The 26,554-nt window shown below is 42.7% G+C and overlaps 1 pseudogene; it reads left to right on the top strand.

Moving 5' to 3' along the window:
* The first annotated feature begins 527 nt into the window (after positions 1-527).
* Positions 528-26,133, top strand: LOC146063300 (proteinase-activated receptor 1 pseudogene; annotated as a pseudogene).
* Positions 26,134-26,554: the final 421 nt, after the last annotated feature.

Here is a 26,554-nt window from a genome sequence, read left to right as displayed (position 1 = left end):
ATTGACGTATCTGAGCAGGCGACCAGTGGGTCCGTGACATTTGGCGGCAAGCGGTGGGGTGGAGAATTCATTTTTCTCTTTAAGAACTTAAGTGAGTGTGGGTAGAATTTTGTGAGAAATACCCACATCACCAGAATCAGAACTCAGAGCTTTACTATAGTTTTAAAAGTCACACAGTGGATGCAATTTCTGTTCCCTCCCTTCTCTTGTTTTTCTTTCCTATCATTTTATTTGACAAGTGTGAGACTCAGGATGGCTGATTACCAGCAGATGAGGAGAGATGACCTGGTGGTCATGTGTTTTCAGAGGAATATCCCTTGGTCTGGCCAGAGTAGAAAACGTTTGATTCAGGCACTAGTGGATGCCGATTGGACTCTAGCTGCTGGAGGAAACCAGTCCATGGACAATCCTACCCCAGGGGCTCAGTCAGCACTGGACCTTACAAACAATTCGCGCCAGGGTCAAACACTTCTGCTAGACCCAGCAAGTCTACACTGCAGAGCAACCTTCTAGCTGCTATCAGGCAAATGAAGAATGTGGACAGAGAGGCTACGGAGCGCAAAGCCAGACGAGAGGCTGAGGTTGCTGAGTGGAAAGCCGTACGTGAGGCTGCAGAGCGTCAGGCAGAGCGTGAGTATCAGTTGGAACTGGTGAGGCTCGGAGGGCTGATCGCTGTTGGTGAACCAGTGGAGGATGATACAGGGCATCATGATGGCGAACCTTTACGTGAGACTTTATCTGCCGTGGCTACTGAGTTAGCAGGAGATGGGCTTCGTACTGAACTTTTACTGTCTGCGGAAGTAAATAATGTGTTGGATCATGGTGTGGACTCTGTTATCAATCATGGGGAGCCTAACAAGGGACAGAGGTCCCAAATGACCGCTGACGCGAATTTCACTGGACCGCGTCATGCACAGTTCCCTGTCTTGGAAGCAGACAGAGGAAGCCAATTGAGTGTCAGCTTGGTTGTGAGTAATGAGCTGGCTCTGGATACTACAGCCGATGCTCAGAGAGCTGACATCTCTGCTAGTACCAAGGAGACTGTAGGATGTGTGGCAATCACGGAGGTTGCGGAGTACCAATCCCCTACGGCACCAGAGGAGTCCAGTGGGTATATTGACCCAGTGGAGGATGATGATATGTTTACCCTAATGAGCACAGAGGAACTAACAGAAAAATGCCAGCTGCAAGGTATCTCCTGCCACAACCATACTCGTGGGGATATGATCACGCAGCTCACCCAGGCCAGGGACGATGAGTGCAATGCCTTTAGCCACTATCATGCAGCATTTCGTTTCTGGGGTCCATCTGCATCTCCTTGGGTGCTGCTGAGAGAACTGGGAGAATGTTACAAATTCGCGCAGCAGGAGGTCGATGCTTGGAGAAAGCTGGATACCCCATTTTGGAGAGATCAGTGCCGCCGGGTAGGTGCGGAGTGGCATCGCCTAGAACAGCTGCTGTTACCAGCTCTGGAAGCAAAGTCCCAGTCTAAACTGCTGGGAGAAGCAGAAGCTGAGGATGTCAGCAGCTTGCTCTCACCAGGGGTGCCCCACCAGGGCAAGGTGTCTCTGCCTACTACAGCAGTCACGGAACCTGCTCATGAGACATCACATCACAAGGCCCAGTTTAAACTGCTGGAAGATGTGAGCAGCATGTTGCCGGAAGAGGCTGACTGCAAAGTGAAAGTATGCAGGGAAGAGATTATGTCAGAAATAGGAATGGGACTTTCTGACGGTATGCACACAAGTATGTGTGGGACTACTGATGTGGAACTTTTATTAACTCCACACCTATCTGTCAATGTTGTCCCCACTGTCGCTAACCCTTCTGAACCATATGTTGCATCTCAGGTAGTATGTAACCATGCTGAACATTGCAATGTTGTTATTTTGTGTGAAGCCCCTGGGATGATCTGTGATAGTGCCGTACCTTCGGTGGAGGTGGAGGGTGAGTTAGAGACAGGTATAGTGGGTAATCCTTGCCAGTTTGTGGGGTTAAATGAATGCCCTAATCTAGTTGGGAATGAGACACCCTCACTCACCAGTGGTAGGAGTGCTGCTGGTGATGTCATTCATGTTGCTGTGCTAGAAGTTAACCCTGTTCTTCCAGTGATGTCTGGTTGTGACATGGGGCCATGGGAAGCTAACTGCACAAATGGGACAGATCTGAGTTGGTTGCAGGCAGAGCATGTACCTGCCAATAAGTTAATGGTGACAACATGCTCAGATAACCTCATTCCTGCTCAGAGACAATGGGATCCAGATATAGAGGTTTTGCCACGGTGCAATTGTAAGCCAGCAGGATGGGCCCCATGTGTTGTGGAAGATGCACAGGCTAATTTGCAGGTATTGCAGGATGTCTCCCCAGGTTATGATATTGATGTTACTGTTGATAATGTGATGTCTTGCGCTACTGTGGGAAATGTGGTACCAGGTATAATAAGTGACCCGGTGGGTCCTGTGTGCACTGTAGACCTGTCAGATAGGGAGAGAGTGTCCCTTACTGCAGCTTTCCCACCAAACCCCCCTCCTTACTGTAGCCACACAAACACAGATACAGGAATACAGCAGGGGTTCCCTCCAATCCTCCAGAGAGTGCATTTTTCCAGCATCACTGGATAACGGATGCCTCTCCTGAGAACCTCAGTGGCACCACCCCAGCCACAGAACCTGCAGGTCTGGGAGGGAAGGTCAGGCTCAGGAAGGTGTCCTGGACTGCCATGGGAAGCTTGGCTTTCCACGCAGAACTGAGAACCAACCCTGCACAGGCTGCCCTGAACGTACCAGGTGAGCCAACTCCCACTGCGGCTGCCCCATACCTGGGAAGTGGGAAAGATACCCATGGGTACAGTGAGAGGGTTGTTTCAGGAATAGAGCCAGTGGCTAGTAGGGAAGCTGCTGTGTGTAACCAGAAGGGTGGGAGGGCACGCGAAGCACAGGTAAACTCAGCTCCATTAACCTCGAAAAGGCTGAGCTTGGATGTTCCCAAGACAGGGGACAATGACCTGCTGGTATTCCCCCTTGTAGAAACGTCCCCCCCCCTTCACAATTCACACACACAGACACAGAGAGCGAATCTCCTCACAAAAGGATGAGGTGTGAGGTGTTGAGTGAGTGGACCTTCCCCCCAGTGAACGGGAGGGGGGGTCAGTAAGCTCAGGAGAGGTGCTTGGAAGACATGTTTAAGTCTGTATATAGTGCTGGGAAAATGCCCCACACCTGTGGTATAGTTAAACGTGCTGAGTTACGAGTCCCAGGGGACAAGGGTGACAAGATTAGGCCCATGGCTGAAATTATGTCCATCCTAATTATAGGTTACCTTATGTTGTTCCAAGGAACATTACAATCCCTGCTAGCATTGGCCCAAGGTCACCTTATGGCTTCTGAAGCTAAGCAGAGGTTCTGGAATGTCTACACCACAGGGGGATGGCCGTTTGGGGTGTGGCGGAATGGTCTGGTATGGATCTCAGTGAGTCAAGCCAAACTGCCAGCTGCAGGGGAGAGTCCATGCCCAGGAGTTCGACGCACAGCTGTGGCGGGCTGTGTCAATGCCAGCCAGGATGGAAAAGGGGGACACAGCTCCCACTATATCAGTGTGCTCACAGACTATGGGTTTGAGGACACCTGTGTGCTTTTATTTTGCCCTCTCCTGGGAGAGGGGCAGGGAATATGCCCACTGCCCACCCTAGCCATGGCAATGGCGTCAGGTGGTGCCATGACAGACGTCAAGTATAAGGAAGTGTTTGTACAAATCCAGCAGACTCAGTGGCAGTCTGTCTCAGCACAGAGACCACTGCTACCCCTCCAGGTGATGTAGTTAATAGCGCACTGATGAGACGGTGACGTGGGTCACCGCCTCTGTGCGCCATTTTAAAAGGAGAGTTGTGACACGATCAGATCAGGTGATCGATCAAATTAACGTATGCCTCCTGTTATGATTATCTGTTCGATCAATGTATGTCTGATATTGTTGTAAAGTTATGTCTCCTGTGAGTATTTCAATCAGGACATGTCTTTTATTATGTGGGTAAACTGTAGGTGATGGGGGGGGGGGGATCTTAGAATGCACACCCGATTTACATGAGGTGCTATCATGCTGGGACTTGTAGTTCTGCAAAGAAAGACATGTGATTAATCAAAATCAATTAATAATAGAGGTTCTTGGTATATTCATTGGCCAAGAAATATTTGCCCACCAACCAGCTTCACGGTAACCTCATTTCTGGTGGGTCCTTAATACTAAGAATCTGGGGCGCGGAACTCCAAAAAGGCCAGCATAAGCCAGTCACCCCAGGGCAGCACACAAGTAAAAAACTAAGCTATAAATGTGTGTTAATAAGAAAGAAGCAGGAGCTAGAGGTTAAAAAGTGTAGTGCTAGGAAGTATAATATTAGTGAAAATAAATAGTGCTAAATAAATGTTAGGGTGTGCCACCCCGAAAGTAACCCGGTTACACCAACCCAAGGGGAGCCGCGCCCCAAATCCATCTCCAAGACTAGCAATTAGTGTCAATTTTTAGGTCTTACCTTCATTGTGCCCTCATTTTGCAGTCTGTGGCTACCAGGGACCAACTTGGTGAACTAATGTTCAGATCAGGTGGGCGGGGTGCTACTCTAAGTTGAAGGAGGCCCAACCTTCAGGTGTACAGGTGTACACAATGTTAGCTTATGGGGGGGATCTTAGAATGCACACCCGATTTACATGAGGTGCTAGCATGCTGGGACTTGTAGTTCTGCAAAGAAAGACATGTGGTGCAGATGCACACTCCATATTATTAATCACTAGCTGACCCGCCCGGCGTTGCCCGGGAAAACCTTGGGGTTTCTTTATTTCCAAAATTGCTGAAAAATGTCATCCTACTGTATGCTGTGACAAAGACCAAAGATTATAATTTGTTATAGATTCCACCATAATGTGTTTGCATTGAAGCTCAATGATGGCAATGAAATCAGGTGTGGTGTTGTTGTTTGAAACAAAACGCTCCTGAGTTTAAAACTTGTATGTGTTGATGAATTCCACATCCACTCCTGAGATTTAGCACCTACTGTATGACATATCCTCCAACATCTGAGGGTCAGAAATCGGTACAAAATCAGAAAGGGACATGTCCACACCTCAATTTCTATACTTTCAATGGTACAGTTTCTAGGGTGTGTAATTACAGGCGCTGAGTGTGTGGGGTCCGTTGTGGGCGTTACTTACCCCGCCATAATTAATTAAAAATTCACTGCTCCCTGCCACTGCCACTCCCCTCACTGAACCTGCAGCAGTCTCTGAGGTCTGGGGATCTGTAAAGCACATGCACCGGGCATCTCTACCAAACAGTGGGGCAGCCCCTTAGTGTGGGAGCCGGTCCGCGGGCCTGGCTACATGATGTCATGACGCGACGCACACTATCCGCACCACTGTAATGCACCACTGTGAATGGGTGCAATGGGCCAAATTCTTCCCTACACCCGCCGGGCCAATCCACTGATCCAGTCATCACAATCATCAATGGATGCATTGATAAGGTTTGGAGTTTAAGAAGTTGAAGAATAAGACTGAGAAAAAGAATTGCCATGTTACAAAGTGTACAATTTACTCAATAAATCGTGAAAAAAATGTAAGTGTACATAGAAGTACAATCAAGAAATGAAAGTAGGATTAAAAAATAAGTTCTGATTCAAACTGATAATTGTTTGGAGGGGGTGGGTTGTGAAACAAATCTATAGGTGAGGGTATGGATATTGTGGGCATAATTGGTGTTTGTTACACCTACAGGGGACCCTCAATTGATGGGATTTTCACTACAGTGTCACGGTCACAGTGTCACCATAGGGGGATTCCCAATTGGGATCCAGGTGGTCTTTTAGGGACCCTTTACAATCCTGTAGGTCTCTCCACCTTAAGCTTACAGTCTCCCTTAATGATAGTCAATCAATGAGGGAGACCGTAGGCTCCAGAAGAAGAGACCAACGGGATTGTAAAGGGGTCCCTAAAAGACCACCTGAACCCCAATTGGAAATCCCCCTACGGTGACACTGTAGTGATAATTTCTCATCAACTTGGGACCCCCTGTAGGTGTACCAAACACCAATTATGCCCACAATATCCATACCCCCTCCACCTATAGATTTGTTTCGCAACCCACCGCCATCCAAACAATTATCAGTTTGAATCAGAATTTATTTTTTAATCCTACTTTCATTTCTTGATTGTACTGTACTTCTATGTACACATATTTTTTTCACGTCTTATTCTTCAACTTCTTACACTCATAACATTCAAACAAATGCATGCAGCGCTCATGCCCATCGACCAAACATTATCTATGAACCAAAAGAGTCTGGGAAACCCTTAAGGCAGAGCAGTGCCTGATATCCAACTGACTAACAGGGTGAGTGCAGTGTACCCACTTTGTATTGATCAATGGGTGCATTAGCCAGGACAAAGATTTCTCAGTGCAACTGGCCGGGGAGCTGGGGAGCGCAGTGACAGGCTGGAGGACTGGAGAGACGGATATGGGGAACAAAGTAGAAACGGTACATTAGGTACAGTTTTTATTTGCCGGTACAGACTGTTAAATAAAGGGCAAATTATTTTTTACGTTTTCTGTGTGTTTGTGTGTGTTGTACTGTTTTTGTGTGTGTGTTGTAGTGTATGTGGTTGTGTGTGTTGTATTGTATGTATCTGTCCAATGCGTAAGTGTGTGAGGTTTGCTACGTATATACAGTATGTGTGTGTTGTGTCTTTGTGTATCTGTGCAATGTTTAAGTGTGTGTTTTGTGTGTGTCGTACTGTTTTTTGGGTGTGTGTGGTGAATGTGGGTGTGTGTTGTGCTGTTAGAGGTATGTTATGTGTGTATCTGCCCTATGTGTAAGTGCGTAAGGTGTGCTATGTATAAATCTGTGTTTGTGTAGTGTGCTGTGTGTATCTGTGCAATGTTTAAGTGTGTGTTTTGTGTATTGTACTGTTTTTGGGTGTGTGTTGTAGTGAATGTGGGTGTGTGTTGTACTGTGAGTGTTGTGTGTATCTGCCGAATGTGTAAGTTTGTGATGTGTGTTACGTATATATGTGTGTGTAGTGTGCTTTGCGTATCCTGGCAATGTTTAAGTGTGTGTGTTCTGTGTGTTTGTTGTACTGTTTTTGGGTGTGTGTTGTAGTGTGTATGGATTTGTATTGTACTGCATGTGGTGTGTTGTGTTTGTGTATCTGTCCAATGTGTAAGTGTGTGAGGTGCTCTACATATAAATGTGTGTGTTGTGTGCTATGTGTGCGTATGTGGTGTACTGTGTGTGTGTGTGTGTGTGTGTGTGCGTGTACAATGTGTATGTGTGTGTGTGTTGTGTGGTCTATGTATATCCTCAATTATTTCCTAATTGTTTAAAGCCTACACCATAATGTTAGAATGTGTCATTCATACTCAATGACAGCAATGAAATCAGGTGTGGGGTTGTTCCTTCACAAACGGTTTCCCAGATCATCGATCTTTTCCCCAGAACATCAATGAAGGAAAATTACAACTTGGTGTTTTTTAAATTTCTAAGTGAAATTTCCCAAAAACGGCTTCGAGGTGCACACCACCGGGTCCAGAGGTATCTTGTTGCTGAATTTGGTGTCTCTGAGTGCCACGGTGTGTCCGCAATGCGACGGACACGCACACACACACACGCACACAGACTCTTCAACTTATTATATAGAAAAAAAAATCAATTAATAATAGAGGTTCTTGGTATATTCATTGGCCAAGAAATATTTGCCAAAGAAATATTCTTTCTTATTAACACACATTTATAGCTTAGTTTTTCACTTGTGTACTGCCCTGGGGTGACTGGCTTATGCTGGCCTTTTTGGGGTTCCGCGCCCCAGATTCTTAGTATTAGGGACCCACCAGAAATGAGATTACCGTGAAGCTGGTTGGTGGGCAAATATTTCTTGGCCAATGAATATACCAAGAACCTCTATTATTAATTGATTTTGATTAATAATATGGAGTGTGCATCTGCACCACATGTCTTTCTTTGCAGAACTACAATTCCCAGCATGATAGCACCTCATGTAAATCGGGTGTGCATTCTAAGATCCCCCCCCCATAAGCTAACATTGTGTACACCTGTACACCTGAAGGTTGGGACTCCTTCAACTTAGAGTAGCACCCCGCCCACCTGATCTGAACGTTAGTTCACCAGTTTGGTCCCTGGTAGCCACAGACTGCAAACTGAGGGCACAATGAAGGTAAGACCTAAAAATTTACACTAATTGCTAGTCTTGGAGATGGATTTGGGGCGTGGCTCCCCTTGGGTTGGTGTAACCGGGTTACTTTCGGGTGGCACACCCTAACATTTATTTAGCACTATTTATTTTCACTAATATCATACTTCCTAGCACTAAACTTTTTAACCTCTAGCTCCTGCTTCTTTCTTATTAACACACATTTATAGCTTAGTTTTTCACTTGTGTGCTGCCTGGGGGTGACTGGCTTATGCTGGCCTTTTTGGGGTTCCGCGCCCCAGATTCTTAGAATTAGGGACCCACCAGAAATGAGGTTACCGTAAAGCTGGTTGGTGGGCAAATATTTCTTGGCCAATGAATATACCAAGAACCTCTATTATTAATTGATTTTGATTAATAATATGGAGTGTGCATCTGCACCACGTGTCTTTCTTTGCTAAACTGTAGGTGACCCTGGTTTGAGTTTGAGGCCTGTATTCCCTCTGTTTGACATCTGTAGAAATCCTCTGAAGTTAGGATGTAAGATAAGATCGGAAAACCCTCATAAACCACATTGGGGGGGAAGAGTAATAGTATCCAGCCAAAAGGCCAAAGGTTCTCTGCCCCTCCACTAAATTACCTCTTATCACTTGAGGAATGTGTAAACTCTACTTCACAGCAGTGGACCAATTCTTCATTTATCCAGGAAAAAAGTGATCAGCATGGAAAAAGTCAAATCCCAAGGGTGGGAGGGATGAGGGAGTCTTCAAGGTATAACTAAGACCCTTCTCCCTATAGTCAGTGTCACTACTTGGGGGTGCAGCAAACAGGCTGAAAGTGACCAGAGATTTCTTGTGGAGACCCCCACGTCAGGATTTGTACTTACGTGTAAGATACTGTTCTGTCATTTCTTTTTATCCCTTTTTATTTCGGAAATTGCATTTAATCTTGTGTGTACTTTTAAAATCATTGTAATATCTTGTAACCATTTTTTTAAAGCTCTGTAGTATTTCTAGGAATAAATAATACATATTCTCAGTCCTGGTTCTGTGTTCTTAAGACTCATTAGCCTCAGAAGAGTGGTCAGCGTTACCTTAGTTTATATTGTATTGTGTGGTCAGGTGCGAGCCAAGCCACCCCTTGCACAGTTTCAAGCCCTAAAATCAGGTTTTGGCTGGTGGCAGTATACCTCAAAGAGGGGACCCGAGTGTCCAAAGTGAACCCCCGTCACGGCCGGAGCTGCTCAGATTGATGTATCGGAGCAGGCGACCGGTGGGTCCGTGACAGTCCGTGACAGTCGGGAACACAAGAAACCCCAGTGCTGACAGAGTCTCAACAAATGTAAAGGAGACACCTCTCCTCAAAGACACCAACACTCTACAAAAACTAACAAATGGAGGCGCACTGGCGCTATACAACATGCAACGTTACTTTCGTTTTTGGTGTGAAATACTTCCAATCATTCCACAAGGGAATAGTGATGTATCCTCATGCACGTTTTTTTTTTCACGTTTATTATGTCCATGCAAAAAGAAAATAATACATAGAACACATATGGTGAAGTACGCCCTACAAAAGCTTATTTTTCAGAGGAAATAGTGTTTGGTTGCCCTTCCACCAGATCCACTTTCAAAGCAAGTGATGCATATCCAACTCACTTCAAATGTTGGTGAATAAAACTTATCAATGTATCTTTTGGTGAGATCGTACCCCAACTCACAATGGCAGGATGTGTTCCCCTCACGTAAAGGTATCTTTTCTAGGTCTGAAGGTACAGAATAAACAATGCGTACCCCAATTTATTCAGAGATATAGATGGACGTTCTCATAAACGTATCTTTGTAGCCACACACCGTAGGTTCAAAACAACAGACTTTTAATACAATTTCTCCACATACAGGGTGACACATAAATAAAATAATAAAAAAAAAAATGAGGATAATGCAAGAACTTCCAGACTTTGGTTTGGGCAGATGTAAAGCAAAGTCTACAACCTGATAGAAAATCCGGAATATAGTCCCAGGGTGTATATAGACAAGGGGCCTTAGTCTTTCTGTCTGGTGTCAAGCTGCTCCTCCTCTGCTCCTGGAGCAGGGCCGGATTATAATGGGGGCACTAGGGGTCAGTGCCCCTGGGCCCCCTTCTAGCTAGGGGCCCCCTGTGGTTGGCATGTATTTTTCAAAAAATAAAAAATAAAGGTTTTGTGCATGGGAGAGGGGTAGTGCTGAAGCTTCACCTATCTGCCAATGTGACAATGATTAATGGTGCTGAGCATTGGGAACCAAGTGTGCAGTGCATTACTGGGAGTTGACTAAGTCCCATGACACTTTGCACCAGAGGGCAGAGGCTGAGACGTTTGTGCTGAGCTCTGATTGGTGGAGCTCATTACATGCTTCTCAGGCCCATGGAGAACAGCAGCAGCAGCCTAGTCAAGGGAGGGTTTTTAATCAGAGGCAGCACACTGAGACTGTGAGGTCTCCTACAAAGTAAGGTGCAGAGGAAAAAACACAGGCTTTTCATGTGGTATGTATGTATGTATGTATGTATGTATATGTGTATATGTGTATATATATATATATATATATATATATATATATATATATATATATATATATATATATATAGATATATATAGATATAGATACGGCAATAGTGGCACTCCTGGGAATTTCATCAATTATTGGACACAAACGCAGATTACTCCAACGTTTCGGATTTTACTCCATTGTCAAGGATATCCTTGACAACGGAGTAAAATCCGAAACGTTGGAGTAATCTGCGTTTGTGTCCAATTATTGATGAAATTCCCAGGATCGTCCACTATTGCCGTATCTATCTATTTATCTGAGTGCAGCACCCGGGCAGTTGATATTTTTGAAACACGGAGTGCCGGTATCCCGCCACATATATATATATATATATATATATATATATATATATATATATATATATATATATATATATATATATATAAAATTAGTGTTGTGCGGCACTCGACTCCACTCCACAACCAACTAGTGGTATAAACATGCTGCGGTGCCTTCCAAAGCAAATAGGGATCCTCAAGCTGTATATATGGTTCGGACGGCGGCACTCAACCAGGAATAATCAGTCCCACAAAGGTCTTTTAAACCAACGTTTCAAAGCACTTTACTTGCTTTTTCGTCAGGGTGCTTCACAAACAAACATAGAAAATATCTTACCTATATACCTTACAGTCCGTCCCGGTCCTCTCCCGCCGCCGGCCAGCGTGCGTCCGCGATGACGTCATCCGCCCACTTTGGGGGAGGGCTGGGAGGGCACCTATCAGTGAATATGTACAAGTGAATGACAAAGATACATAACATTTACAAGGTTCAAAGTGTTTACATTCAGCAAGAAAAATATCAGCATGGTAATCGACACATGAAAAACATTGACACAGTACACTATTAGATAAACTGCATGTATAATTACAGGGACCTTTCATGACAGACATTCACAGTGCCAGAATCTATTTCAGGAAGCAGGACAACCCAAGGTATTCATTTAACCCTCTGGGTGCCTGTGTGTCCAACCTGAAGATCCATCTACTCTCGGCTTATAAAAGTTTTAACCCCCTATTGCGTCCACGGATATTGGGCAAAATGTGTTCAATGATCCTATAACGTAGGGTTGCTAGGGGATGCCTAGCCTCGGCAAAATGCCGAGCTACAGGGTGTTCGCTGCGTCCTGTTGCTATGGCCGCTTTGATGGTGGAGCGATGCCCAGCAGCTCGCTCCTTGAATGCACATTCGGTCTTGCCGACATAGCATCGACCGCACGGGCAGCGGATAAGGTATACTACGTATTTAGTATGGCAGGAGACTCTTTGTCTGATGGAATACTATTTACCTGAGAATAGATGATAAAATTTGTCGCCTGCCACCATGTAGTTACAAGTAGTACACCCTGTGCATTTAAAGCAACCAGGATGGGCGCTCAAAAACGAGGGGGCTCTTGAAGGGGTTCACAAGCAGAGGGGCTACATCATTTTTGACTAGGTAAGATTTAAGGTTCTTACCTCTAGTATAGGCATTCATGAGCCGGTGGTTGCTAAGGGATTTTAAAGTGTGGTCCCCACTGATGATGGGCCAATACTTTTTAGCAGATTTGTTAATCTAGCTGCTGCCCTGATGATACTTGTTCACCCATACAAATTTCTCTTGTTGGGCAGATCTATCTTTGGGCACAAATAACTTTTCTCTGGGGATTTTTAACACTTTACTCTTAGCTTCCAACAGAGACTGCATAGAATAACCACGTTGTGAAAATTTCAAAATCATGTCTGTGAGAGCACATTGGAGCTCTGCTGGGTCACTCGTAATTCTGCAAGCCCGTAACATCTGAGAGAACGGGAGTCCTGCTTTTAGGGGGGTGGGGTGACTACTGCTGGCCAGTAGTAGATTATTGCGGTCTGTGGTTTTAACAAATAGGGACGTTTTGATCATGCCATTGGTTAAAGTGATGTTGACATCCAAGTAGTGGATGTTGTTGCTGCTGATCTCGAAGGTGAACTTTACCGGAGAGGGTGTGGCATTGTGGTCATTGATAAGGGTCTCCAGCTCTATTTTGGGGCCCGTCCATATGACTAATAAATTGTCTATATAACGTGTATATAGACCACCATATTCACCACTTACACTAGGTCTGGAGAAAAATAACTCTTGCTCAACTAGGAACATGAAGCAGTTGGCATACGATGGGGCCACTGAGGACCCCATCGCACACCCCTGTAGCTGCAGGAAAAAAATCATTATTAAACAAGAAATAGTTACATTTCAAGGTCATTGTTAGTAACGTCATGAATAGCTTGGTCGGTGGACCATTATACAAAACATTATTGGTGATAAGAGTCTCCACAGCTGCCAACCCCCCCTCATGGGGTATGCAGGTGTAAAGACTCCTGACATCGATAGTACATAAGAGACTAGAAGGAGGGAGATTTTCTAATGCTTTTAATTTGAGGAGTAATGAATTAGTATCTTTGAGATAGGTGTCCCTTGCCTGTACCACAGGTTGTAATATAGAGTCCAGGAATATAGACACTGGTTCAAACAGGGACCCCCGTGCCGAGATGATCTGCCGACCCGGGGGTTTTAAGGCATCTTTATGGATCTTGGGGATCGTATATAGGAGGGGAACCAATGGGTACAGCGTTGTGAGTGCCTCCTGTATGGATTTTGAAATGTCCCCTGCTGACACTGCTGTCGACAGTATCAAGTCCAACTCCTTTTTGTATTTGGACGTGGGATCCCTAGGAAGCCTTTCATATATCTCCTTGTCTTCCAACTGGTGGTAAACCTCCTTCATATATATACATATATATATATATATATATATATATATATATACAGCAATAACTGGGCGTCACTCAGAGTCTTGTAATCAAAGAAAATGTGTATTGAGTACACAGTGATACATCTACGTTTCGGGGACGTGCTCCCCTTCGTCGAGCACGTCCCCGAAACGTAGATGTATCACTGTGTACTCAATACACGTTTTTCTTTGATTACAAGACTCTGAGTGATGCCCAGTTATTGCTGTGTGTGTATGGACTTGTCCGTTTGGGAGGGCACCAGAGCACTGTATCCCTACGGGGGAACCAGTTGAGCCGGGGCACCATTTGCTGTATAAATATATATATATATATATATATATATATATATATAGAATCCCAGTGAGAGCGCGGCACTCTAAATAAATCCTATGGTGGTGGGTAGAAGATAAGCACTTTTAATATGCAACGTTTCGATGCTACGCAGGCATTGTCATCCGGCTATATATAGCCTGATGACGATGCCTGCGTAGCATCGAAACATTGCATATTAAAAGTGCTTATCTTCTACCCACCGCCATATGATTTATTTGGAGTGCCGCGCTCTCACTGGGATTCTGTACTTACACCTAGTGCGGGCATCCAGCAAGCAAATCAAGAAGGAGGCTGTGCCGGGCAATACCCTGATATATATTTATATATATATATATATATATATATATATATATATATATATATATATATATGTATGTATGTATGTATGTATATATATATATATATATATATATATATATGTATGTATGTATGTATGTATGTGTATATGTATATATATATATATATATATATATATATATATATATATATATATATATCCCCTGAAGTTACCCATTGACCAAGTTTATACTGCCTTTACTCTGTGTTTTGACAGTGTAATATTCCCCCATGCAGTTTGCGGCCAGTAATGACAAGTGCAAGGTGGCCCCCCGGTCTAAAGTGCCCCGGGCCCCCCGAAGGCTCAATCTGGCACTGTCCTGGAGACTGACTGAACAAGCCTGGGGCAGTACACTTGTCAAACTGTAAGGCAGGTGTCCTAAGGCGAGCTCAGGGAGAACAGAAATCTCCAGTGGAGCAGAATGGGGGCTATATAGCGCACTTTGGGGATAACAAGCGCCAATTGAGAACATTACATCAGCGCTTCTCACTGTTTGTTTGAGCTTCGGGTACTTGCTTGGGGTTTTTCCGCCAATTATGTGGATGCCTACAGGGACCGAAGAGGACGTGATCTTTGCCAGAGGAGCTTGAAAGTATAGTATGGATTATCTACTGGACAAGGGGACCGATCCTTCGGGTCAAGCTAGTGTAGGGAAGTATCTGTATTATTGGGTTCTGTGTGTAACAAAATAAAACATGTTGTGAATGATTAAACAAATTTTATATGAGAAATGGTGCTACAAATAATCAGCTATCAACTGTCATGTGTTCAGCCCCTAACTGCCATGTACTCTATTCGGGATGAACTGAACCATGAAACCTTTGTCTGAGAAATAAAAATTATTTTGACATTTTAAATGTTTGGTCTGCCATACAAATTGCATGTAAAAGGTGGTGGATATCACCGAGCGCACTCTATACTTCTTTTATACCTATCGTCTCTGTCCTCCACTAACAGAGAGGACCAAATGAGAGCTGCTGCTATTCCTAGCGCAGGCGAAAGTCTACGTTTTTGTTTTACCTAACTGTCATGTGTCCAGCCCCTAACTGCCATGTGTTTGAAAAATAACTGTTGAAAGATGATTGGTTGGAGCTCCACTTGCTTATGCATTCAGTTTTATTAATCACACTGAGTCACTCATTCATAAATGGGCCCCACTGTGCTTTTATTAAAGGATGATTTGTTTAATGTATTATTTGTATATTACAGGTGACAGAGACTGGCCAACGGACAATAGGACTTATTCAATTTCTTCTGAGCAACATGTTGTTGCACACAGTCCCGGGAGACCGAGCTATATTGTGATGACAGGTAAGGATAGATGACAATGATACAATTCCAATACAGGGATTCTACATACACAATGTTATACACAATACAGGGATACCCCATACACAATGTTATATACAATACAGGGATACCCCATACACACTGTTATATACAATACAGGGATACCCCATACACAATGTTATATACAATACAGGGATACCCCATACACACTGTTATATACAATACAGGGATACCCCATACACAATGTTATATACAATACAGTGATACCCCATACAAAATGTTATATACAATACAGGGATAACCCATACACAATGTTATATACAATACAGGGATACCCCATACACACTGTTATATACAATACAGGGATACCCCATACACAATGTTATATACAATACAGGGATACCCCATACACAATGTTATATACAATACAGGGATACCCCATACACAATGTTATATACACTACAGGGATACCCCATACACACTGTTATATACAATACAGGGATACCCCATACACACTGTTATATACAATACAGGGATAGCACATACACACTGTTATATACAATACAGGGATACCCCATACACACTGTTATATACAATACAGGGATACCCCATACACAATGTTATATACAATACAGTGATACCCCATACACAATGTTATATACAATACAGTGATACCTCATACACACTGTTATATACAATACAGTGATACCCCATACACAATGTTATATACAATACAGGGATACCCCATACACAATGTTATATACAATACAGGGATACCCCATACACAATGTTATATACAATACAGTAATACCCCATACACACTGTTATATACAATACAGGGATACCCTGTTACTTACTTAAAGACCAGTGCTTACTTAAAGACCAGTTTATTACACAAACGGTGGAAACTCCAACTCGTGATGAGGCACTCTTGGACTTAGTTTTAACAAATAACACAGACTTAGTTTCAAACACAAAAGTAATTGAACAATTAGGGAACAGTGATCACAATATTGTTTCACTGGAAATCAACTTCAGTAAATTACATCAGAAAGGATTTGCAAAAATACTAAACTTTAGAAAAGCGAACTTTGAATTATTCAGGGAAGCCCTAACAGGAATTGGGTGGGAAACGGTTATGGAGGGAAAAAATGCAGAGGAAATGTGGGATACTCTAAAAAAGGTGCTTGATTCACTAACTTTTGAATACATTCCTAAAGTAACTAAAGGTAAATTCAACAAAAAAAAGCCACCATGGTTGGACAAAGAAGTAAGGTCAGCTATCAACAATAAAACCAGAGCCTTTAAATTCTATAAAAATAAATTGAATGAGGAGGCGTTCGCAAAATACAAAGAATCAAACAAAACTTGTAAAGGGGTAATCAAAGCAGCTAAAATATTATATGAAGAGTGCATAGCCACTGAAAGCAAAACCAACCCAAAGAAGTTTTTTAAATACATAAATGGTAAACGTTTAATTAAGGAAAACATAGGCCCACTAACTGATACTAGTGGAAAAATTGTTACCGAGGACAAGGGAAAAGCAAAACTGTTAAATGAGTTCTTCTCATCAGTATTTACTAAGGGAGAGCAGACTGTGGAACGAACATTTACCACAAACGGGACAAATAAGCCAGATCTCATTGTGGATTTCACGCCGAAGGAAATAATACTGAGGCTAAGCAAACTCAAAACAAATAAATCACCAGGGCCAGATGGGATTCATCCGAGGGTATTAATGGAATTAAGGGATGAACTAGCTACCTTCCTACATTATATCTTTAGCAAGTCACTATCGTCAGGTATAGTATCAAAAGATTGGAGAATAGCAGAGGTAGTGCCAATATTCAAAAAAGGAAAAAAGGAAGATCCCGCTAATTACAGACCCGTTAGTTTAACATCAATTGTGGGTAAACTATTTGAAGGATTTTTAAGGGATGGTATCCAGAAATGTTTAGATCATCACAGTCTACTCAGTGCTAACCAACATGGGTTCGTGAAAAATCGTTCATGCCAAACTAATCTACTAGGGTTCTATGAAGAGGTTAGCAAAAACCTCGATAATGGAAATGCTGTAGATGTGATTTTCCTAGATTTCGCTAAAGCATTTGATACTGTCCCACATAAGAGATTGATTAATAAAATGGAGAACCTAGGATTGGGTGAAAATATATGCAGATGGGTAGGGAATTGGCTATGTAATAGAGAACAAAGAGTGGTTGTGAATGGTGCCGTATCAGATATGATACCGGTACTAAGTGGAGTGCCCCAGGGTTCGGTTTTGGGGCCCATTTTGTTTAACATTTTTATTAATATGGGATATTGGGATAGGGTTACTCAGCTATGTATCCATCTTTGCGGACGATACAAAACTTAGCAAAGTCATCAAATCATCAGAAGATGTCACCATGCTTCAAAATGATCTTGCAATTCTAGATGAGTGGGCAAAAAAATGGAAGATGAGGTTCAATGTAGATAAATGTGAGGTTATGCACCTTGGGAGACACAACCAGTTTGCAAGTTACAACCTTAGTGGAGAGGAACTGGGTAATTCCATACTTGAAAAGGATCTAGGAGTCCAAATAGACAGCAAACTAGGATGTAGTGCCCATTGTTATGTAGCTACAAAAAAGGCCAACAAAATTCTGGCATGTATTAAGAGGGGAATGGAAACTAGGGACTCGAGGGTAATTATGCCACTATATAAAGCATTGGTGAGACCTCACCTAGAGTACGGAGTACAGTTCTGGGCCCCACACTATAAAAAGGACATCATAGAATTAGAAAAAGACCAAAGGCGAGCAACAAAGCTTATTAGGGGAATGGAGAATTTAAGCTACGGGGAGAGATTAAGCAATTTGGGACTATTTACATTAGAAAAGAGACGTTTAAGGGGGGACATGCTCAACATGTACAAGTATATCAAGGGCCAATATAAGGAACTGTCACGCACCCTCTTTTCTACTAGAAAGGAATCTAGGACGCGAGGGCATGAGTATAGATTAGAAGAAAAAAGATTTCATTCAGCTAGTAGAAAGAATTTCTTTACGGTCAGAACAGTCAAACTCTGGAACTCTCTTCCCAGAGAGGTGGTAACGGCTGGCTCATTAAATGCGTTCAAGGCAAAGTTAGACAAACATTTACTGGAGAAAAACATCCATGGGTACAAATAAGAAATATAAATTGTCTGTAAAATACCAGAACCTACCAAATCAGCAATGGATGAACCAGGTTGAACTAGATGGACGCAAGTCTTTTTTCCAGCCTTACCTACTATGTAACTATGTAACCCCGTACACACTGTTATATACAATACAGGGATACCCCATACACACTGTTATATACAATACAGGGATACCCCATACACACTGTTATGTACAATACAGGGATACCCCATACACAAATAAACACACAATAAAATACAAAAATATTGAATACATCAACTAAATAGACAAACATAACAGTTTTATAATCTAGTGGCCACATATATTACTGTATGGTTGTAAATAATAATAAATAGTTGACTTACTGCGAGGTGGATCAGAAGCAGCAACTAATTACAACTAAATCTGGGATCCAGTGACCATCAAGCAGTATGGTTCAAAATAAAGACAGAGACTGACTCATCGCACACAAAAACAAAGGTGTTAGATTTTAGGAAGGCTGATTTTGTAGAGATGGGAAACTCTGTAAGGGATTCTTTGGCAGAGTGGAAGAACGTGGAAGGAGTGCAGGATAAGTGGGAAAAATTAAAAAGTGCAATTCTAAAAGCAACAGAACTTTGTGTCAAAAGAGTTAGGAAAAACACAAGAAAAAGAAAGCCATTGTGGTTTGCAAAAGAAGTAGCAAGTATTGTGAAAGCAAAAAAGTTGTCCTTTAAGAAATTTAAGCAGACGCAGAAGAATGAGGACAAAGAGGTGTATCTTGTTAGACAGAAGGAGGCTAAGAAGGTAATCAGATGTGCAAAAGCACAGGCTGAAGAGAAAATGGCCCAGTCAGTGGGTAAAGGGGGGAAAACTTTTTTTAGGTATATAAGTGAAAGGAGAAAAACAAAAAGTGGAATAATTAGACTGAAGACAGAGAGTGGAAGTTTTCTTGAGGGGGACAATGTAATAGCAGATAATATTAATAATTATTTCTGCTCAGTATTCACTGCTGAAAGAGAGGGGAAGGGGCCACAGTTAAGTTGCAAGTATAGTCAGAAAACTGAGGGAGAGACAAGTACATTTACAGAGGAGAAAGTCCTCACAGAACTCTCAAAACTGAAAGTGGATAAATCAATGGGGCCAGATGGGATACATCCAAGGATACTAAAAGAGCTTAAAGGGGAGCTGGTAAAACCAAAAACAGAATTATTCAACCAGTCACTAGCTACTGGAGTAATCCCAGAGGACTGGAAAACAGCGAATGTAGTCCCACTGCACAAAAGTGGAAGCAAGGAAGAGGTAAGCAACTATCGACCAGTGAGCCTTACATCAGTAGTAGGGAAATTGATGGAAACACTCTTAAAACAAAGAGTTGTAGAATATCTCAAAACCAGCAATTTACAGGATCCAAAACAGCATGGGTTTACTGGGGGAAGATCATGTCAAACAAATCTTATTGACTTTTTTGACTGGGTGACTAAAGTAATAGATCAAGGTGGGGCTGTAGATGTAGCTTATCTAGACTTTAGTAAAGCTTTTGACACTGTCCCACATCGCAGACTGTTAAATAAACTTGAAAGCTTGGGATTGGATTCTAAGATAGTTGAATGGATAAGAGCGTGGTTGCAGGACAGAAAACAGAGAGTTGTAGTAAATGGAGTACAGTCAAAGGAGGGAAAGGTTACAAGTGGAGTACCCCAGGGATCTGTACTTGGACCGGTGCTTTTTAATATCTTTATTGGTGATATTGCTAATGGAATTGAGGGTAAAATGTGCCTTTTTGCAGATGACACAAAGGTATGCAACAGGGTAGACACACCAGGAGGGGTAAAACAAATGATTGAGGATCTAGGCAGATTAGAGAAATGGTCAAGAGAATGGCAACTACAGTTTAATGCCAAAAAATGCAAAATCATGCACTTGGGTCTCAGAAATCCAAAGACTCAATATAGTATAAATGGCACTATAATGGAAACTACTGAGGAAGAGAGGGATCTAGGTGTCACCATTTCAGGGGACTTAAAAGCAGGTAGGCAATGTAACAAAGCAATGAAGAAGGCAAGTCAGATGCTTGGTTGCATAGGGAGAGGTATCAGCAGTAGAAAGAAAGAAGTAATAATGCCACTGTATAGGTCATTGGTACGACCTCACCTAGAGTATTGTGTTCAGTTCTGGAGGCCATATCTCCAGAAGGATATAAATACATTAGAGACTGTACAAAGAAGAGCAACTAAAATGGTGCATGGCCTACATCACAAAACGTACCAGGAAAGACTAAAAGATCTTAATATGTATACTTTAGAGCAGAGAAGGGAAAGGGGGGACATGATAGAAACTTTCAAATATATCAAGGGCTTTAACAAGGTACAGGTGGGAGACATTCTTCACAGGAAGAGGAGCAACAGAACACGAGGACATGCACTGAAACTAGAGGGAGGAAGATTCAGGGGAAATGCGAGGAAGAATTTTTTCACAGAAAGAGTAGTAGATAAGTGGAATAGCCTCCCAACAGAGGTGGTAGACGCAAATACAGTAGTACAATTTAAACATGCTTGGGATAAGCATATTGATATCCTTACAAAAAAATAGGGATCAAATATGGTTTGAGGTAACATGTTTAAAAAAAGGGGCAGACTAGATGGGCCAAGTGGTTCTTATCTGCCCGTCAAATTCTATGTTTCTATGTTTCTATGTTTAATTTAGATAATAAAAATTATGTATACACTAAAAAGGCATATAAAGGGAATTTATTTTCCTTCAATCTCGATGCATCGAATAAAAAGTGAGCTGTAGCAATCCCATAAGCTGCAACTAATGATACCACTTATTGAGGAGTCCTTTGTGAAAAGTAAAGAGAAGGTATAGATGCTCCACAATAGAAAATATAATATCCCAAATAATATTTGTAATGGAGTCTTATTTCAACTGTGCTTCTCCGTGAATTAGGCTGACAGTCAGTGACTACTCTCTGGTGTGAGCTGCCAACCAGAGGACAGAGTAGGGGTACCCACCACACCACTCCCCTCTTACCCTTGGGACCTGATGGTTCCGACATCACCGTATTGGGCCAGTGGTTGTCCTTGTGTGGACCGTGGGAATCGTGTCCATGCCTGTCAGGGATTCACAGCAAGTGCTCCCACTTCCACAGATAATTAGACATTATGGCAGGCGTACATGAGCTTCCTCCTGATGACCAATACTCGCTGTTTGTAAGCGGAAGATGTCTATATGGCAGTGGAGCAGCGTTTTTCCGAGAAAGCACCTAAGTCCCGGTTGGCGATACACTGATGCACAAATGGAGCGACAATAATGTATTCCGTGGTCACAGCTGAATGGCGTCCTCACTATACGGATCACTGACGAGTTCCGCCATTACTAGGGCTTTTTCTTTTGTCAAGACGAAGCTTTCAGAGGGATCACAGTATCAGAAGATCTGTCAAATATATCAACTGAGCACCTTAATTACCATGGTGTCTGGTAGTGTCCATAAGTCACTAATTAGGACTGGAAGTCTATATAACCCACTTTTGGTGTATCTCAGTGTGGGCATAAAGTATCAAAGAGCTTGTAAAAATAACGCTTAATAATTACTAAGCTTTTCTAAGGGTAAAGAGACTCCTCTCATGTATATCGCACCATAGACCACTGGCGTGTGTTCCACTGCTATGGAATGCGCCACCGGAAGTCAGGCAGGATGTCCGGATAGCGCAGTATCTTGCGTGTCACGCCATTAAGACATGGCACGCATCCTGCTGTCATTAACATCGTTGTCCTTTGGCGTAACTTTGGAGTTCAAGCCAGAAGTGTGGGTCTTAAGGCTGCATGCGTTCCACATAGATAGCGTGGAGCGCACGGTCATTGCCAGCGGCACACTACAGCAAGTCAAGTAGTCTTCAGACCAATGTAGTTTCGGAAATCAAGCCGGAAGTACGAGTTTTAAGGCTGCATGTGTTCAAATTAAGTATCGTGGAACCAACGGTCACTGCCAGCTGTTCACTACAGTAAATCAGATAGTCTTCAGACCATAATACTCAAGAGTTACTACAAAAAGCAACTATAATAGGACTTTCCCATGAATTTAATTGTACTTATAAATAGTTGTTACTTAGTACATATGATATTACAATATCATTAATATCGCCTATATATATGACATTACAATTAACTGGCTATTTAGATGATACTAGCTCTGAAGAGCCCAAAGACAATCTGTTCATATTTATAGGACGTCGACAAATGTGCTCTGAGTAAATTGGTGATGTATTAAACCTTTTTCAATGTTGCAAAGATTTGAAGACTGGTGAGTGCTCTTAGTTGGATACTTTATTATATTTTACTGTACCCCCTGGATTCCAGATTGACATCTGCACCCCAGCAGCTGCATTGGTAGATTGTGTGTGCCAGTGTTGTTTTAGTATCGATAGGTAGATAGATATAGATATAGACAGTGTTATTTTTCAGCAGGAACTCAGTTCCTGAACCTCTAATTAAATATGACATCATCAGGAACTGAAAATGTACTTTTCTCTAAGTTTTATTTTAAAGTCACCTGTGACTTTTTTTCATTGATCCACCCCCAGACCTGGAGTTCCTGGACCGATTTTTCCAGAAAAATAGTACTGGATATAGATATCTATCTATCTATCTACACACAAATGTGGACTATAATGTGTGATTGACGTTTTGGGGCCCAGTGCCCCTTCTTCTGTAGAAGGGGCACTGTGCCCCGAAACATTGTTCACACATTAAAGCTCACGTTTGAGGTTTATCGTGCCACCTGTGTCTTTCTTGCTACACATAGAGGGGATTTTTCTTCTGAGGGCACCAGAGCAAGGTACCTACGCTAACTGTAGCTATACACCCCTCACCCATGTAGCCTTACTGTCACTATACCCCCCCCCCCCCACAGCCCAACCATTCACCACCCACCTGCAGCCTTAAGGTGGCCATACATCTACAGATCGATTGTCAGATCTGGCTGGTTGGAACAAAATCCTAATATAAGGCCCAGCGCTGCTGGATGTTGCTCCGCCTACTGTTCTGCTGGCTCTGCCCGTTAATGATTTGCTGCCGCCCACATGAGGCCACTTCCAGATATTTTCCAGGGCCACTTTTAGTCCCCAATCCGCCCCTGGTGTTGCCATCACTATAGTGTCACAGTGGTGATTGTTTTCCTGTGTTTCTCACATATAAAACATTTACATTCAGAGAAGACTGTGTTGACTTTCCGGTTGATGCTTCTGGGACAATATGAGCATGTTCCTCTCTATCGGACCTGCTATTGTCCCCGATCACGTGCTTTTAGCGCACAACATCTTACTCCCATAGATTCTATAGCTTCAACAACTGGAAGCTGGAGACCATTTGAGTTGCTTGCCCTCCGAACAATGTTGGGTTTTGTCATTTTCTTGCCTAACTCCAATAGGAATTGATATCTGCCATTTGGGTTGTATCGGTTCCAGTGTCACGTTCTTCAGAATTCACTTCAAGATTGTCTTCCGATTCTGACACATCTCCTTGTGTAATAAATTTGTTGTCAGATTTGTTCAAGACATCTTCAGGGTCACTAACATCAGTCACCCAACCTCTGAAGAATTTCATCTTCTGACTGTAGTCTGTGGGACCTTTTTCGAAATTTGACAAGCGTCAGAATCTGTAAAGAACAATGAGAACAACGATATGCACTTATAATATTATTATTTTTTATTTATTAACAGTTTCTTATATAGCGCACACATATCCCGCAGCGCTTTACAGAGTATAGTTGAACATTCACATCAGTCCCTGCCCCAGTGGAGCTTACAATCTATGTTCCCTACCACATGTACATGCACACACAGACATTCTAGGGTTAATTTTTGTTGGGAGCCAATTAACCTACCAGTATATTTTTGGATTGTGGGAGGAAACTGGAGTACCCGGTGGAAACCCACGCAAGTACGGGGAGAATATACAAACTCCAATATAATATACAAACTGGGTTCCGATGGGACTCCAATTGTGTTTTTCATTATTTACATTTCTTTTTTAAGAGCATTTTATAAGCCTAATGACACAGTATTTATCTTAATCCATATAGAAAAATCAGGAGTAAAAATGTTGTTGTCCTGATGTGTGGAGGAGATTGAAGGCAGCAGGTAGCCGCAGACTGAGAGTAATATAGTTAAAGGAACAGTTAAATGATTTAATCAAGATGTACCCCAGACACAGGTGAATGGTGTTTGTGGTGTACAATGTGTCTCTATGTGTAATGAGTCGTAGACATACAAGTTTTTCCCTATTACTGTATCATTTTTTATCACTTATGAAGTAACATAATTTGCTCTCTTTCCGCACATAGACCACCACATAATATCTATTGTGTCAGTAGTTCGCTTATAGCAGACAAATCTAATATGTTTTAATTTATTTCCCCTCTAAGGCTTAGGTAATGAAACATCTGATAGTGGTGAAAATGACCATGGCCTGAATGTATCATCAAGTCAGAATACCAAATATGGAAGAAAACAATTTGAAATTGGAGAAAAGGCCAAGTTCATTCTTACTGGCCAATTGCTGACTGTATTGGTACCATCCGTGTCCACCGTGGTGTTCATCGTGGCCCTGCCTCTGAATGTTCTGGCCATCATCATGTTCTGGAAGATGAAGGTCAGGAAGCCAGCGGTGGTCTACATGCTGAACCTGGCAGTCGCTGATGTGCTCTTTGTTGCCCTGCTGCCCTTCTCCATCACTTACCGATTCTCCGGGAATAACTGGGTGATTGGAGATGGGATGTGTCGCTTCTACATCGCAGCGTTTTACTGCAACATGTACTGCTCCATCCTGCTCATGACCACCATCAGTGTGGACAAGTTCCTGGCCGTGGTCTATCCATTGCAGTCTCTCTCCTGGCGTACCATGAGCCGGGCTTGGCTGGTCTGCTTCTGCATCTGGGTAATATCCATAGCCAGCACAGTACCACTGCTCATAAGAGAACAAACGCAGAACATTGCCACGTTAGGTATCACGACTTGTCACGATGTGCTGGACCGTAATGATCTGCAGAGCTTTTATATTTACTATTTCCTCACTATTATCTCTGTTTTCTTCTTCTTTCCATTAATCATCACTGTTGTCTGCTATATAGGAATCATTCGTAACCTGAGCGCCTCCAAACTAGGAAACACACGTAAGAAATCTCGGGCTTTATTTCTGACGGTCACTGTGCTCTGTGTGTTTGTCCTCTGCTTTGGGCCAACAAATGTCATTTTCTTAATTCATTATCTTCATTTCCATAAGAAATCTAATCCGAGGCTGTATGCTACCTACATCCTGTCTGTGTGTATGAGCAGCATCAGTTGTTGCCTTGATCCTCTTATCTATTACTTTGCTTCCTCCCAATGTCAGAGATATGTGTACAGCCTGCTGTCCTGTAATAAAGATGGGAAAAGACCATTACAGAAACATCGGAGGGATGCTCACACAAATCAACCTGCTGGGCGGGCTCTACTGGCATAACTGCATAATGATAATGGTGGCTTATAGCTTCTGCATGTTTGAATGCGGTGCCCCAATAAAAGGTTTTGGTCCCTTTCATTGTATTTTCTCTTACATTATAATAAATGCTCGAAAAAGAAGGAGTCTGCATCTTGCAAGGCAAGAAAGATGGAAGAGGAGGGTGCCAAAGAGAGTACCCAAAGAGTTGACCTTCTCTGTATGATGCAGTACCTGTCCAACTGTCTAATCAGGTGTTACTTTGAATCCATGCACCCTAGTGATCACCGCTACTCAGGGACGTGCGGTGAGGTAAATGGCTGAGGATTCCCTGGGGAATATATGAGCCCAGGGGTACATGCCGGCATCATACACATGTGCACCAGTATATACTGCTGGAGGTATGCTGAGTTTTTATAAGAGATGCACAATAAAAGTAGCCAGG

Source organism: Crinia signifera, chromosome 1 (assembly GCF_055691185.1).
Source record: "Crinia signifera chromosome 1, ASM5569118v1, whole genome shotgun sequence".
NCBI lineage: Eukaryota > Metazoa > Chordata > Amphibia > Anura > Myobatrachidae > Crinia > Crinia signifera.
Note: the sequence above shows the minus strand (reverse complement) of the source record. Positions and strands in the feature narration are given on the sequence as shown.